At 39.8% G+C, this 15,899-nt stretch overlaps 1 protein-coding gene and 1 pseudogene across 1 annotated transcript in view; both read left to right on the top strand.

The window, feature by feature from the left end:
* The window catches only part of LOC140335460 (peroxisomal N(1)-acetyl-spermine/spermidine oxidase-like), a 28,759-nt gene that overhangs the window by 2,408 nt on the left and 10,452 nt on the right, over positions 1 to 15,899 (top strand). The window contains exons 3-5 of the mRNA XM_072418075.1: positions 3,445 to 3,620; positions 10,057 to 10,190; positions 13,002 to 13,179. The gene's annotated coding sequence lies outside the window, so the exon portion shown is untranslated. The remainder of the gene's footprint in view (positions 1 to 3,444; positions 3,621 to 10,056; positions 10,191 to 13,001; positions 13,180 to 15,899) is intronic.
* LOC140336136 (U2 spliceosomal RNA) lies at positions 1,686 to 1,795 on the top strand (annotated as a pseudogene).

Genomic DNA, 15,899 nt, shown 5'->3' with positions numbered 1-15,899 from the left:
AGGCCACGTGCAATGGTTCTCGTTCGATAATCGGCTCAGGGCTTGATATCAGACAAGAATCTGGCGTGAATACAGCGCTCCTCGTCTATCGTCCAAACGGCCGTCCTGGCGGATCCACGGATGGAGATCCTAATGACAGTTAAGGGGGAGAGAGCACAGCAGGGTGCCGCTCCGTCATTCTCTCCATCCCCTCTCCATAGAGCAGAACGGTGCTGTATGTACAGCACTCCTTCATGCATCGTGCAGTCGTTAGTCGTTGGAAAGGATTGTGAAAGATCCTTTACCAACGACAATTATTGCACGTGTACATAGCCTAACTCCATACTTAGGTCTTCTTACTTAGTTGGTATAGTAGGGCTTTGCTTTCTATTGTTGTTTTTGGGAGTATGGCATTTTTCTGATGGATGCACTATGATTGAGGGCATACTATACTGTGTTTGATTTCTGAATTGCTAAAAAAAAAAGTTTGATTTTGAGATGTGTTATTGCAGGCATCACAGTGGCTCCGAGGTTAGCAGGGGTTTGCATTGCTAGGTTGCTGGGTCTCAGGTTCAAATCTCGGCCAGGGAACTATCTGCATGGAGCTTGCATGATTTCCCTGTGTCTGTGTGGGTTTCCTTCCACATTCCAAAAACATGCAGTTAGGTAATTGGCTTACCCCCTTAAACTGACCATAGACTGTATTAATTACATTTAACTATGGTAGGGACATTAGATCGTGAGGCCCTTTGAGGGACAGTTAGTGACATGACTATGGATATTGTAAAAGGCTGCATAATGTGCCAGCACTATTATTATTATTAAACAGGATTTATATAGCGCCAACATATTATGCAGCGCTGTACAATAAGTAGGGGTTGCAAATGACAGACGAATACAGACAGTGACACAGGAGGAGAGGACCTCGCCCCGAAGAGCTTACAATCTAGGGTATAAATACTGTGTAATAGTAATATGTACACTACTCAGCACAGAAAACTCAATCATAAATGCAGGCTGATAATGCCACACCCAGTCCAGTTCAAACAGACTTTCAAAAATGCTTTACAAAAACACCTCAGCAACAATCCTGTAAAATATGTTATACGTTGGCTGTCTTAAACCCCTTTACATGAACTGTTTTCCAATCAATAGATAGTAGCTCTGAACTTACCTTAACTGCTAGATGACACAGTCAATCCATTTAACATTTGCATTGTTTAGTTTGGACAGTCTCCAGTGCACAGGGGGGGATCTCTTGTTTACTATCTGCTGAAACAAAAGCCATGATCTAAATTTTGATGTAAATAAAACAAACCCACTCCTCCAGTGCTAATCAATCTATAATGCCTAATCATATCCATTGCAAACTCTTGGCCTTGTAACAATTGTTTTGAAAATTTAGAATTGGGACTGAAGGTATGGGGAAAGCTCATTACCAACTGTAATCGGTCAAGTTTAATCCCATCCCCCATCTTTTTATCTCTATAGCAAACAGAGTTAATTTCGTTTACAAGACATTATTTGAAGAGAGTATTTGAGCAGATTATCCACCAGTTTGAGGTTTTGTTGAGAAAACAATACACATTTATATAGTTGTTAAAGCTGACAGTAGACTTGGTGCATTTATGATCAGACCACTGAGGTCCCAGAGTACTTTGTAAATGTTTAAAATTGTGCACAAGGGGTAATAAGACTATGAACACATCGCTTCTCGGCCTTTTGGCTAAGATCAAGTGTAGTACCTAATCCTTCCAGTGATCAGGGTGGAACGGCACTGTATTCCTGGCAAGAATGCAGTGCACAAGTACCTCTGTTAAGGACGGTCTGCTTGATAGTGTTGCTCTGTAAAGGGCCGCCCTATGCTAATTCTGCTGGCTTGGTCAACCGGAGAAGGCGTGGGGCCTGCCCTGAGAAGGAGCTCCCAGATAGTGGACTGACCCGCTGGTTGGTGCAGGGAAAGCTTGGTCTGGTCGCTCAGTCTTGAGAAGCTTTCGAATCTCGCTTTTAGTGTCTTACCCCTGGAGTGGCGATCCAGGGGCACCTTAAAATCATTGGGCCCGGGAACCCACTTATCTTTAATGTGCACCGTTACATCACTTTTATGCTGATTTGGCACATCGCTTTTACTCTGCATTAGCTGCGGCTAGTGCAGATGGCCAATTTTTAAAACTCTGCCCAGTGTGTTATGCACTGTGCACTTATTTTTTTATGTATTTTTATGTTTGTCACAAGTCACTGTGTGCTATTTGTTGCCACTATTTGATGGAGGGTGCTATTACCTTATGGGCTAGCCCCGATGTCTTGGAGAGTGCCTCGGCCTAACAACCAGGCGCTCTCCCTCAGTGGGAGTGTCTCTTCGGGAGAGCTCCCAGCTTAATATCTGTTGGGACCTGCTTAGGTGGTCTCATGGAGAAAAGGCCCCTCTCTGGCTTCGGCCAGCGGGGCAAGTAAGTCTATCCCAGCTTCGGCTGGGTGGGCTCAGTACCCAGCCCTCGTCTGCAGCTTCGCTTTGGAGGGTCTGGGGATAAAGGGTGGCCCTTCCTCTTTAGAGGAGGGATCACAAATAGTACCCCAGTGCACGTTTTTTTGTGGGGTGTTTTTGCACTCACACTTTTTTACCGGGGTACAAAAACACAGCAAGGGGTGTGTTTTTAGAGCACGGATCGCGAGATTCAGAAATAAATAAATAAATAAGACTATGAACACATGTTCAATAATTGTTGTTGGAAATGATCTTTCACAATCCTTTCCAACAACAAAAGACTGAAAGATGCATGAATGAGCACTGTAAATACAACACCGTTTTGCTCTATGGAAAGGGGAGGGGAAGAACGACGGAGCGGCACCCCGCTGTGTTTCCCCCCCTTCACTTATAGTATGATCGTTCGGCGTTTGTGGATCCCCTAGGACGAATCCAGGAACAGCTTCGGACGAGCGCTGTACGTATGCCAGATTCTCGTCCGGTATTAGCGCTGAGGTAATTGTCGGACATAAATCATCTGACGTGTATGTAGCCTGTAGTAAGTATCTGTGAAGGAATTTTAATTGTAAACAATAAAACATAATATTTAAAAAGGAAAAAATAATATTTTGGGCGAAAAGAGGGCAGAACAAACTATTGATGGAGGAACAGCACTGCCAGTCATGCATGCATGGCAATTTATATCCTAAACCACAACAGAGGTCATTTATACAAACTTACATATAAAAAGATTTCTGCCCCAATCCATAACAAGCGTTTATCTCAGTTGACAAAAATCCAGTGTCTATAACACTAGCTTAAACATTTTTTATCAATTACACTTTGTAAGCTTTATTAGCTCATTGACTAGTACAGTGTTTCTCAACCTTTTTAACAAGAGTTTGCTAGGGTTGTCCAGAACCACTATAAACTTTGCAAAGTTTGAAAACTACATGGGCTGTATGTTTTTTCATTTTGTAATGCTTCTCATCTTTTTTTAGAATATAAGGACACAGCCCCCCTTTCTGCTTCTGAAGGTGGCATATACTAGAGCTCAGCATTCAAAACCACTTCTCCCATCGCTCCCTGCATAAAAGCTATGACATTTCTAAGAGCAGCAGAGACTACATTTCCCAGACTTCTCCATAAGGAGCAAACTGAGGAGACAGCAGAACAGGTGAGAATACAGATACAGATTTCTGACCAAGTTCTGCCAACTCATTGCTAAATATATAAGATAATACAGTCTGTTCCAGCACAGCACTGGCTTTTCTTATAAGTCTGAACATGCACAGATGCTGGAGAACAACAGATATAAAAAAAAGTCTGAATAATCAAGGTGGGCAGTTACGAGTTGGCTTACCAGCACCTGATGCCCTCCACCCCCTCCAGGGCAAAACTAGTGTAACTCTATTATTGTTTACATACAGCTCTGTATAAACTAAAATAATTTGCTGGTAATTATATTTCTATTAGATATGTATCTGATTTGAAAATTTTTTCCTCTTGTAACCCTGCCAAATGTTGATTTTACATACTGTAATTTTTACCTGCACAGTTACCCATCCGAGGTCTTGAAAAACCAGATATAGATGTCAGAGGGCATTTGGAAGCAAATAAACAATACAGCTGCCTAGAGACTTGTATGGTATCTAGTTCTCTCATTGACATGTATACTCAGCTCACCCTGTTGAGAATTGAAAAGGTTAATTTGGTGGTGCCGCACACGACTGCCATCTATTCAAGGCAGTAGCAGGTTTACTTTATTCAATCTCCACTCCCCTAATACAAACAAAATAGGTACTGTATATACTTACTTTTTTCATTCATCTGCCTATGTGTTCTGCCAAAGGAAGTACCCCATACTTACAGATTTTAAGAAACATGTAAAATATGACTTAGGAATCTCATTTGTTTCACGGAGGCTACAAAACATGCACATTTCAAGCACATGTAAAACCTTGAAAAAAAAAGGCAGTGCAGAGATATAACATCTTGCTTCTAGTTTGTTAAAGATTTACCCCAAATTATCCCAGCTTTTTTTTAAGCAGTCATTTGACTGCTTTATATTCCCCTATCACTTTACCAATGCTGAGTAGAGTAAATTCAGTGGCCATAGCATGTTCAAGTTTGCTGTGCTCAACTGTGGCCAAAGGCAGCATGGTGGCTCAGTGGGTAGCATTTTTGCCTTTTCAGGCCAAGGGACATTAGATTGTGAGCCCCTTTGAGGGACAGCTAGTAATATATTTCTCTCCCATACCCTCTCCAAAAAACACAACAGCGCTGTATGTACAATCGCTCTTTCCTTTATCCTTCAGTTGTTTGTTGCTGGAAACGATTGTGAAAGATTTTTTCCAAAGATATTAATCGATACTGTGTAGGTATCCTTAATGTGATTGGAAGTTAAAAGGCTTTGTTCTACTTGTTAATGGGAACATGAGCAACACTATATTTTTTAATTTTCGTGGGGTTTTATACAATATAAAACATAAGGTATTTCCATGTCTCAGTTGTATCACACGGGGTTTTTCTTCATTTTAAGATAGTGGGACAGCCATGCAAATAACTTCTTGATACCCTTGATGTGAACTGCACTTCTTAAACCACTGGTTCAGAATGTATCTACCTTTTTGTTTTTTAATTGTTTTAATTTGGGGGAAGCCTGGGAAAACTTTCAGTTCCTTAGGGAGCCCCCTACTATAATTATTATATATACAGCTTACAGTACATTACCATGGTGGTCAATGGGAAGAAAGCCTCTTAAATTGCTAGTCATGGAAAGAATGTCACCTTTACAGATGGCCAAAAAGATTGTTGGTGTCACTTTGTCTGACCTGAGAGGTACAAATTGCTCATTGCTTGAGGAACCCCTAGCAATCTCTGGAGGAACCCTGGTTGAGAAACCCTGCACTAGTTTTTAGCCTATACAATACAAACATATACAATCTAATAATATGGAGGAATTAATTTCAAACCTCATACTGCTGTTTCATACTACTTGGCCATCATCAATGCAATGTATTATAGAAACGAATTTAGCTTTTATGTAGCAGAGCTTATGAGCTGACAGACCGGAGAGGATAACAATTTCATCAGTAAAGCTGGGTGATTCAGCAAACCTGGAATAGATCTGGTCCAGGATTCAAAACATTTGCTAGCAAATGACTTTGAAGAAATACATTCCAGGTTTGCTGGTTCACCCAGCTTCACATATGAAAGCGTAAGCTCTCCAGCCTTGGAGAGCTTTAATAAATCAACCCCAATGGTACAACCAGACAAGCTACTGTGAGGTGGGATAAAAGGAATCAAGAAGCCCCACACCTAATTAGGAAAGACACAGGAGAGCTTTCCTCAACAACAGATTCAGCAGTAAAATAAGGGGTTTATTTTGAATTTTTGGATAATAAGCAAAGTCAAGCCTGTAATAATGGGCAACTTGTGGTGCAGTTTCATGCAGAATCAGTTTTTCTTTGGGTGTACCACATACACCCAACACATAGTTTTGATACTTGGACAAGGGACAAAGTTTACTGCAAGGTACTGTCATGTGTAATTTTATATTACAAAGATAAAAAAATGATAAAAGTTTACTGATAAAATGGAAAACCTTTGACAAGATAATGAGGAAATGCAGCGCAGAGAAGTGAACGATTAACAAGCTCATAGCTGAAGACAGAGAGTTCCCTGCTGGGCCGCTATCAGAAATTTCTAGGCCCCGTACTAGGTAAGAAGAATTCCATGGTAGTGTCTCCTTTCAACCGATCTATAGGGAATGAATAGGGGTGGTAGTGAGTGCTCATCCCATCAGCTGCCAAATGTTCAGACGCTAGTTCTTTTGAAATCACCACTGTGAGTGCTCAAGCAGCTGGCAAGGTACTGGCCACAGGGAGATTCTGAGGTAGGTCTAAACCCACCACCACCTTCTTCCCAGCCCTATGTTTGTATTATTGATTAGTCAGTTCAAGACTCTGTCTTATTTACCCACCTGCAGCTCCCCTACTGCCAACTATGGGCATCAGCCAAGCAATCCTTGTTCCAATGCAATCACACCATGTTAGTAATAATCTCGTTTAACATAGGAAGTGTAGGAAGAAATATTAGATCTCATTATCCTATTATAACCACCATAAAAGACGGTGAAGCAGGGTAATGGTCGGATCATGTAATATGATGACAAAGTATACGTTTATGGAGTTGTTTTCTGTAATCAGTAATAAAAACAAGCTAAACAGTCAGCAACTTTACTTTTTATTATTTTATAATATTACAGATTTTGCCGGCTCTTGTGGTTGTTATTTAGGCTTTGCACTTTGTTGCATATATACAAATTATATATGCATGCATATATATATATATATGTAATTGATCTGAGATTTTCATGCCGTGTAGGGATCGGCACATCTACTATGTTCAGTCTCCTTCAGTCAGGTACAGTTAGTGACATGACTATGGGCTTTGTACAGTGCTGAGTAATATGTCAGTGTTATATAAATATTGTATAATAATAATATTAACAATAATAGGCAGTTGGTGTCCCTTGGCCCCAGTACAGACATTACAAAAAAAGAGGCTTCATCTGTCCCTTTTGCAGTCCTTTTCAATGTAAAATAAAGGGAACCAACATTTCTCTTGTATAGGACCTCATCTCTGTTCTGCATTAATTTTACTCTGGTGGGGATGATAGTGAAGATGAGTGGGTATGAATAGTCTGCATCTGTCTGTCATTTGCAACCCCTGTTTAATGTACATCGCTGCGTAATATGTTGACGCTATATAAATACTAATAAGTGTAGACAATGCTGAATGCTTTCATTCAGCCTTGGCCTTGGTCCATTATTTTCATTTCACATCTCTAACTGATTATATCTTTATAATGTGTCTGGTTATCCTGTGTGGCTCATCTTTCTGTACTCCCCAGGTTTTTATCAAATAAATATAGTTTGAACCCTTACCTTATTTCATGAATCCCTACCATATGTTTGGAATGGAAGATATTAAAAAAAGTGACAACCTTGTCCCAGGACACACAGTGCCCCCTGCTGTGCATTCACTTTGTTTGGATTTATCTGACTTTACCCTTTCTCTGCTGGACTACCTTTTTTATTTTATTATTATTATTATTATTATTATTAATAAACAGGATTTATATAGCGCCAACATATTACGCAGCGCTGTACATTATAGAAGCAGAACTGAACATTTTTGGCCCGAGGGCCACTTTCCTTCAAAATATCTATCTAAATATAATCATCAGATTAGAGAGTAAAAGATGGCCCGGAATTAATTCCCATCACTCTGGTGCATGTGGAAATAACTAACATGTGGTGCACAATTAGCTTTTACAAATGGTCGTGTTTGTAAGTGTGTGCGCCAGGGCCTTTATTAAATGTATAAATACATTTATATTTATAGTAGATATTAGTCATTTTTTTAAAATATTTTTCTAATTTTTTTTTTACTTTCCTGTATTGCTTTCACAAATTTACACATGTAGTAAAAGAGTGGGTTTCTACCTGCTGTAATAACTTTAACAATACAGGCCGAGATCCCTTATGTGCACCTTTTGGTATACCTTTTGTATAGCATTTTGTTATATCGGTTGATGCTGGCATACATTTAGTGCTGCACTGAGCACTTTTCTGTCTCAAACAATGTGCTCAGGAAGTATTTCAGGACTTTAGAGAAGTGATGAAAAAATTGTGCAGTCCTTTTCTAGGTTTACAATACTTCACCCTCCATAGATATGGTATAGGGAGTGAATTTTGCCACCCCAGGAGAGGAAGGATCACCAGGTGAATACAAAAATTATAATTTAAAGAAAAAAACAAATGCTGATGCCACATATATAAACTGGTAAGCTACATTTTGTTTTGTTTTTGTCCATGAGTGTATGTATAAGTACTTTAAACAAACCTGTGTTATACCAATGCAGGATTTTTTTTAATAGCCCACGACCCACTGTGTTACGGGCTTTTCACAAATGTAAATAACCCAGCACCCAATATATATTCATACACATATCAAGGACTGAAATCCAGATAATGAACAGGACAAAAAAAGGATAGTCAGGCTGGGAAAGAAAGGCCTGCATGGTGCTGATCATCCCGGGCAGCACAGTGGCTCAGTGGTTAGCACTCCGGCCTGTGCAGAGCTGGCCTGGGTCCCAGGTTCAAATCTCAGCTAGAACACTATCTGCATGGAGTTTGCAGGTTCTCCCCGTGTCTGCGTGAGCTTACTCCGGGTACTCCGGTTTCCTCCCACATCCCAAAAACATGCAGTGAGGTTAATTGGCTTCCCCCCAAAATTGATCTTAGACAACATTAATGACATATGACTATGGTAGGGACATTAGATTGTGATCCCCTTTGAGGCACAGTTAGTGACGTGACTATGGACTTTGTACAGCGCTGCGTAATATGATGGTGCTATATAAATACAGTGTACTAATAATCCTGCAACCAGGGCTGTAGCTGATGCTTCTAATGTGAGAACGTGAAAGTGTGCAGTGAAATAAGAGTAAGCAATTTCATTACAACTGTGTAAGATGAAGGTAAAAAGTTCCTTTTTTTAAAAATCTACCATTAGACATCAAGGGACAGCTTCCCCTGCATGTGCAGAATGAATGAACTATAAAGTCATAGAAATCTTTCTTAGGCTATGTACACGTGTCAGATAATTCTCGGCCAATATGAGCCACTTGTATCAAATGTGTACAGAGGCCGTTTGATGAAGACGGGCGACCGAAATAGCGAAGAGAGGAGAACACAGCGGGGTGCCGCTCGCTTGTCCTGCCCCCCTCCCCTCTTCATAGAACAGAAGAGCACTGTATGTACAATGCTAGTTCATTCATCTTTTAGTTGTTTGTCTTTGGAAACAACTGTGAAAGATCCTTTCCAGCAACAAAAATCTAACGTGTGCATGTAGCTTTATTCTACTTTCTGATCTGAGATTGCCCTGTCCACAAGATGACAACTCTGCAGTGATTTCACTGCAAAAATGACCAATGTTGCCATCCTTTCACAAGAATTGAAAAATTGACAGCTCTTCTGCATAATTACTAGGTAATCTGCCAGTGCTGACATTTTCTGGGTATTAAGGTTTTATAAATAAAATCCCTTTTCTTGTATTGCTTTCTCTGCAGTCATTGTGCTGTTGCCATGCTGTTCCCAATGTATTTTTGTTTATATGACAGCAGCATCTCAAAATAACTGAGAGGCAACAGATTGTTGTGCCGTGTGGGTGAATCTGTTCCTGGCAGAATTACATTTCAAGGTCTGGGGTGCAAGTTTGCGTTGGCAGTATTTGCATCTCATTGGCTTTGAATAGAGAATGGGGAGTGTTTGCAAGAACAGAGGACTGCTTCAGCCATCACCTGCGAGAAATGAGCTGCTAATCATCACTTTATCGCCTTCTACTTATTTCTGAATTTTATTTACTAGTGGAGAGGATAGAAAAATAATCAAGCTTTTTTTTTTTGTATCATGTAAAAAAGAACATTTTACTTCAGACTAGTTTATTTTTGGATAGTATGGAAGAGGTAAAACCTCTGTTAACTCTTTATTGATAGTTGTGTTCTCACATCTGAGATTTCCCGTTTTCTTTTTATCTAACAGGTCCAAATACAGAACAGGAAGTGTATGAAAAACTTGCCATTGGCTCAAATGGGACCCAGGATAGACATAAGGAGGTGCAAAGTGTACCACTGCACAAGCGCACCAGACCCTTACCAGCCAATAAGGATTGCCAAGTCAGTTTGGCAGAGGGGGCCCAAGTCATTTCTGCACAGGGGTCCACTGTTGGCTACGTCCTCTAATAAACAACACATTAGGTTTTTTTTTTAACAATTTGCATAGTAATTCCTTCAGTGAAAGTGTTTTTTTCCTTCTGCATGAATTGAGGTGGGTGAAAGTTACCTAGAGATGGGCAATTATATTTTAATGAACTTGAAATGTATTAGGTAGACATGGACAAAGGTACTGATACTTTGGTTTCCTAGAGGGTGTCGTTCACAACTGATCCACCAGGTGGTGATGTGTTCATTTTAACCCACAATCTACCGTATGCAAGCAAATGTTTGTGAACACATCACCACCTATTGGACAAATTGTGAATGACACCTATTCTATTAAACCAATGTATTTATACATTTGCCCATGTCTACCATACTTATTACCTTTCAAGTGCAATAAAACACAATTTCCTATTTCTAGGAAACGTTTAAGTACATTCACATATCAAAATTTACACAGAACAATAAAACCGGCACTTTCGTTGAACTGATCCCTATGGATAATATTTCCTTTTTTTTGCTGTTAGTGATTTTTTTCCAACTTGTACAGTTTATGGTTATCAGATAGATCAGAAAGAAAAGAAAAATCTTTCTCACAAGTATACAAGAAGCAGTTGATACTTGACAGAAAAATCTCTATATTATCAAATATTATTTAACTTCCACCATCAGTGTGGCCCACACCCCATTGTGCTGTTGTCTTGCATTTTGACACCTGTTAATTTTTATTTCTGTCTGTGCACTACTTCCATTTCCTGATGTCTGGGGATCTCTCTTGCGTAGAGCCCACAACTAAATACTAATGGTTAGCTTCAGCTGACCACAAGGGGAAGGGTCTGCATGGCTTCAGCTAGGTGGGTCAGAGTCCTCTGCCCCCACCAAGAGCCTTGTGTTCCAAAGAAAAGATCTTTCTCTTCAGGAGAACAACCATTTTGGCAAACCCTACTGCACCTTTTTTGTTCGTATGAACTTATTGTTTAGTTATGGTGTATACTTTTTTTTTTTTTGTGGTGAATCAAGATCTTGTTTTGGTAAGCACCCAGTCCCATACCAGTGTTCTGTGCTGAAGACCAGCCAACTGAGTACTGAGTGCACCAGGTACTCATTGGGCTGCACTAAATATGCTGTCATATTTAGACAGCTTTGATATGTACCTTGCAATAAGACAGTTGGAGGTAATACTATGAAAAAATCTGGTTTTTATTATACTGTCTAACCTAATATCTATTTCTGTAACTTCAGTTTTGCAATGTTCAACCCAGAATTTTTTTTAAGCTGGGTGTGGTGTCCCCTGTATTGTGACCCAACTCTTTAGTAACCACCGAAAAACAGCTGGGTGGTTACTGAAAACTGCCAGGTGGTGAACCCACCTAAAAGGGGCTGGGGAGAACTGGGGAGGTTTAGGTTTCTAGGTCTGTACACATTCTAGATTGTTATCACCCAAAATCCGATGTTAAGATGACAGAGAGCTTTTTTGTTGGCAAATAATGATTACTCAGAAAGAAGTACTTCTAAAGACATGTTATTAATTCATAACAAATCCATATTCAAACAAAACAAGTAGTAGCATAAACAAAAAAGGCCATTGAGTGATGCTAAACATTCAACCACTATTATTAAACAAACTGGATGCTGGAACTACCTGTAAATCCCCAAATCTTTTTGTATACAGGGGTAACTATTTTATTTTCCATTTACAATAAATCGCTGCAGTGGTCTTTTAATCATCACCCCACGCATTTCGCCTAAAGGTTAGGCTTTTTCAGGGGTATTGGTGGCTTGCTTACATGTAGTTCAACAACTCTTAGGGAAGGTGCCACCAAACATGTCAGACTTAAATATGCACGGGTATCACAACATAGATTCCTGAAAAAATCTGAGGGACCTTGCTGTTATAATTTAGAAGTATCTTTAATATAACTGGTTCTTAACTCTCATAGGAAGGTTTGCATGGAGATTTCTCTTTAAGTCTGAAGTTGGGTGCTTGGGAATCAGCTTTTAGGATACAATGTAGACACTTCTGTGTGTTTAGAGAGTGAAGCAAGTACTATTTTCTAAGTAATCATTCTTTGTCAACAAAAAAACATGTCTTCTTTTTTAGTATCATATTTTGTTTTTAATTTCGGGTTGGAACTCTAATTTTGAGAACTACTCTATGTCTAATACTGCCCCTATCAAAACCAACATTCTATTTTGTTCTCACCCAAACCAATTATTTATGATTGTCTCAAGCCAAAACTAGCATTAGTATAGGTTTCCCCTGACATTTTTGAGGTGGTTGCTCAATGGATTACTAATAACCATTTTGTGGTTACTGATATAACTAGGCTATTGTATACCAGTGCAGCGTGGTGCTTCACATTTGTTCCATAGAACAGTCTATAGAGTTCCAATGAGCATGTCTGTACAGCCATCATTCCTAATGTGTCATCTGAAAATGAAATGAAATGATCACAAGAAAATATTTTGGTTGACAGTACAGTAATTGAATATGTGTACTAGGCTTGAGCTAATCTTTTATTGCAAAGCTAAATAACAATAAAATATTCTACTTTTCACTGTAAGGCCCATTTTAGTGTAATGACAAGTTCCAAGTTATCACAACATATATGATATCTGTACAATGTGCAAATTGTATTTATTGTCCTCCTATAAAACAGATCAAAGGTCTGCCAATGACACTGCAAGATGGGATAGAGACTATGGAAAAATCTTTTTCCGACCATAGAAACACATAATATATTGTTTATTTCTGCTCTCATTGAACAGGGCAAAGGTATGTCAATCCAGTCCAGAGTGATAACATAGGTAAACACAGCTCATACTCGCAGTGTGACTTTCTGATTATTGGTACAGACCTGCGCACCTTCTAGACCTCAGGTGACATCTGTCTAAAATCCAACAAGAGGCACACACTTATTCTTACAGATCTTCTTGGGAGGCTGTGGTGAGTAGATTTGTAGTTCTTTTTAAAATCCAGTTCTGCATAAATATTTCAGTTTTTGATGGTTATGTATGGGCTAAGCCTGTAGGCTCTTTATATGGCTTTGTATGTCACCAAATACAAGGTTACATAGTTACATAGTCAGGATGAAAAAAGACATAAGTCCAGTATAAACTCAAATCAAAGCGAACCTTATAAATATTTTGTTTCAGTATACCAAAATAAATGCAAAATGTTAGTAATTGTGTTAATATTCATTGTACCTTGTTGTATGCATAAATTATTCTTCCAGGAGTTCAGAGTCTTATTAACCTAGTAGCATTCTGCAATTTTATACCTTTTACTTCCCTGACAATCCTACCGCCTCCCACTGCCCAATGGTGTTTAATAGACAGGTGTCTGACTGAGAAGTGGCAGGCTCCAAGTTCTTGACACTTTGGAGATGGTCTACAAAAGTAAGCCCCCCTTTATTGTCTTATGTATCTGCCTGGTGCATTGCAGTTTGTTATGGTTATTAAAGGAAAACTGATCTCTGGAGGCTTTACCTAAAAAGAGGCAGACAGTTGACAGTGGCCTAGTCGGTGGTATTGTCTGTGGTGTCTCTGCAGCTGACTTTTTGCTTATCATACTGCACTTTGTTTGCTGGAAGGCAGCCATCTTGGTAGAGACAGGGCTTTGCTTCCTCATTTTGGAGCCTCCAGCAAAGAGAACAGTTAGCATCGCAATAGTAACATCACCGAATCTCACTCCATGGGCCTGATTTAATAAAGCTCTCCAAGGCTGGTGAGGATACACTTTCATCAGTGAAGCTGGGTCATTCAGCAAACCTGGAATGGATTTCTTTAATGGCATTTGCTATTTACTAGCATGTTTTGAATCCTGGACCAGATCAATTCCAGTTTTTCTGGATCACCTAGCTTCACTGATGTAAGTGTATCCTCTCCAGCCCTGGGAGAGCTTTATTAAATCAGGTCCCATATCTCCTGTGACTATTGGTGAGATGCATCAGATAAAATACAAAATATAGGCATGCCTGCTCAAACTTGCACCCAGAAAAGCCTATGCAAATTTTAGGAAGGAATTTCATACAAAAGATAATATTCTCCTAAATTTTAAGCTCTTTCAAACCGGGTCCTTTCCTCGTGTATCACTGTCTGCCATCTGTGTCTGTCTGTCATTTGCAACCTTTATTTTTTGTACAGCACTGTGTAATATGTTTGTGTTAAAAAAAATCCGGTTTAATAATAATGATAATAAAAATGTATTAATTTTCAAGTTACTGATTAGGGACAATTACCATTTTTATGTTTCCTCTATCATATCAAATTTTTAGGTCCTCTTTATAATGCATTTCATCAAGGCAGGTAATTGATATGGCACAAGCAGACAATGCCCCTGATTCATCAATAAAATCCGCGCTCGCTGGAAGCGCGAAAGTACGCGCGGCCATCAATCGCGGATTACCGCGGTCCGGACTCGAGTATGGCGCTATATAAATACTGTATAATAATATTAATAATAATTATATCCAAAGGTGACAATGCTTACTTAACTTATTATCAACATAATATAACAACTCTATGGCACACATGCAATAATTGTGAAAGATCCTTTCCAACAACAAAAGACTGCACCATGCATGAACGAGCACCGTTCTGTAGAAGAGGAGAGAGGAGGGGGGAGAATGACAGAGCAGCACCCCGCTGCACATTTCCCCCTTCACTTTCATTACGATCATTCATAGTCCTTGGATCCTTCAGGACTGTCATTGAAACGACGGATGATGATCGCTGTACACACATAAGATTATCTCCTCTGGATTTTCTCGTCCAATATCAACCCTGAAACGATTATCGGACGAGAATTGTCTGACGCGTGTATGTAGCAGATGTCACTTCAGGACATAACAGCGAAGAAAGTCATGGAAGGGCTCCGCAGAACATGGAGGGGAACTCAGGTCACAGGGAGATACTGGGCTGTCGGACTTCCAGTGTGACCCTCAGCTGGGAAGCAATACTGTGCTGTTGCACATCTATGCCAGCATCAGCAAATACAGGATGCCATCCTCGCTTTTTGTCTTTCCTGCCTCCTCCACTGTTGGTATTGGACAGCGCAGGAGGGGTGTAAAAAGAGATGGAAGAGCACTTGCATTGCATTACCTTGGGCTGTCACCTGGTCAATAGAGCCCATCCAAACCTTTGCCAGGGGGCCCACTGGTTTTCAGTTACATTGCTGGTCACGATATAGGTTTGGCGCTTTTATTTGCAATCCTAATATGAGTATGTTAAAACTTGTGGTATTTATACCCTTGGGTTTTCAATTCTGCTTTTAGTGAGTTCCATCTGGAAGACTGGAAGAAAGGGGATATGCTACTGGGATTGTGGCTACACTGACAGTGTGTGAATGTACAGATCTTGGATTCCACTGTGCAAGCCTGCAGTGAGAGAGGGGCGTTCCGATTTATGACCCAACAGAAAGATACAATTACCAGCAGAGCAGAGAACACCTTATTCCTCAGGAGTAAGGGGACTCATCCTTACCTGCAAAAGTAGGATTTTCTGCTGAGACCAGTTTGTGAGTAAAATTTACATTTCTGCAAACTTTACTTTCTCTCTCTCCCAGTTGTACTTGACACAAACCGTGGGATCTGAGGTAGAGAGCACAGTTTGCATCACATTTGTTTTATTTAAAGTGTGCAAATCAAAAACAGATAAAAATTATGG

Source organism: Pyxicephalus adspersus, chromosome 7 (assembly GCF_032062135.1).
Source record: "Pyxicephalus adspersus chromosome 7, UCB_Pads_2.0, whole genome shotgun sequence".
NCBI classification, from domain to species: Eukaryota; Metazoa; Chordata; class Amphibia; order Anura; family Pyxicephalidae; genus Pyxicephalus; species Pyxicephalus adspersus.
The sequence above is the reverse complement of the archived record's forward strand: the minus strand, read 5'-3'. Positions and strand labels throughout refer to the sequence as shown.